The following is a 2016-nucleotide window of genomic DNA, read 5'->3' on the forward strand; positions in this document are numbered from 1 at the left end:
CGTAATTCCAGAAGATCTCCAGGCCCCACCTGGAGGTTGCAACCCTATACCTTCTTAATCATTGTTTTCATGACAAAAGTCATAAACAATGAATCATCACACAGCAACCCTACAGAGTATCCTGGATGGTAAAGGTCCCCTTGCTCGAAAGCCAGTCGAATCCGACTCTAGGGTTGCGGTGCTCATCTCTGTTTCAAAGCCGAAGAGCCAGTGCTGTCCGAAGAGGTTTCCGTAGTCATGTGGCCGGCATGACTAAACACCAAGGCACACAGAACGCTGTTACCTTCCCACCAAAGTGGTACCTGTTTATCTACTTGCAATTTCTTGCTTTCAAACTGCTAGGTTGGCAGGAGCTGGAACTAGAGATGGGAGCTCACTCCGTCATGCGGCACCCGGGTCTCAAACTGCTGAACTACTGACCTTCCACAGCCTGCAGTTCAGCGTCTTAACCACTTGAGCCACTGCAGCTCCTATCCTGGATGGTGGTGCACTTTATTTGTCTAAGAGCAGAGTTTTGGGACAAATAACAGTTTGCTTGGGGAAATGGAAGGTGGGGAAATATATACTTTGCCGGCTACTTCTGCAAGTTTCTTTTCTGGATCAAAAGGCTTTCTTTCTAACTAAACAATCTGGCCAAACATTCATGTGATATGAAGCAAGATCTCTGGTAGTGCAGTGAAAACTCCTTTTGTTCTTAATGTCTCTCACTAGCTTGCCAACCATTCAAACGCTATATTAGCCTTCTGATATCTTTTCTCAATAGCCCATGTCCTTGAAAGATTTTCTTCTACCATTGCCAAATCCTTTGATAAGCAATTTTATACTTTGTCCTTCGTATAACTGCTTTCTAATCCTCTGCCTTTTGCAATATTGCACGTCTCCCCACTCTAAACTGTGTATTGTTCATAATACTGTGCTTTCAAAAATGCCTTTACTTTTAAGTCCAGTCCTTGCATTTATATTGATACCTTGGTATTGTTTATGGCAATTGTAGCTGACAACAGTGCTTCTTCAGCTGTTTCAGAGACAAAATTGAGTTGGGTTTCACTTTCTTCCATATACAGCAACAACATGTTTCCCACAACTCTAACAATGTAAGGGAAGCACTAATGAGATATGCAGTGTTTGTCCAAGCACTCTTTTGTTGTTCTTTGTTCCTGCTGTGCAACTCTCAGAGCCAATTTATATACAATTGTGTGAGATGCTGTAAAAACTTAATAACATTTGGGTGAATAAAGATGAGCATTTACCACAACTGAATGACCTGAATGGTTAACAATGCCATCCTAAGCAGAGTCACAAATCCATTAAAGTCATAGAGTTTATAAATCTGTTTAGGATAGCACTGTATTTATCTATAGTACCCTACTGTGGAATGATGAAAATGTTATCACACATTTACTCATGATCTGAAATCCAAAAAATGGCAAGATGGACATTAGTACTAGGCAGATCAGTACAGATGAGCATCTTTTATGTACTGGCTACATGCACAATGTGGAAAATTACAATTTAGAAACTGGTTATTTGCATTCATTCATTGTCTTTAGTTCTGTACATAAGTTAGAGTAAATGCACACACAATCCATGTACAACATAGAAGTAATTGTTATTTGTTGTTGTTGTTGTTCAGTCGCACAGTCGAGTCCGACTCTTCGCGACCCCATGGACTAGATCCCGCCAGGCCCTCCTGTCTTCTGCTGTCCTCTGAAGTTCGTTCAATTTCATGTTCGTTGCATCTATGACACTGTCTAACCATCTCATCCTTTGCCGTCCCCGTCTTCTTTGACATTCAATCTTTCCCAGCATCAGGGTCTTCTCCAGTGAGTGCTCCCTGCTCATTTGGTGGCCAAAGTATTTGAGCTTCAGCTTCAGTATCTGGCCTTCCAGGGAACAGTTATTTATCCATGGGGAATTCTCACATTACATTCAACTCATTTACATTTTTAATTGAAACCCCACATTTATCAAGGTACTGATCCCCAGTTTCTGTCCAGACCACCAGTCAGTCGAATA

This window comes from Gekko japonicus, unplaced genomic scaffold (assembly GCF_001447785.1).
Source record: "Gekko japonicus isolate JY-2015 unplaced genomic scaffold, Gekko_japonicus_V1.1 scaffold1749, whole genome shotgun sequence".
Classification (NCBI taxonomy): domain Eukaryota; kingdom Metazoa; phylum Chordata; class Lepidosauria; order Squamata; family Gekkonidae; genus Gekko; species Gekko japonicus.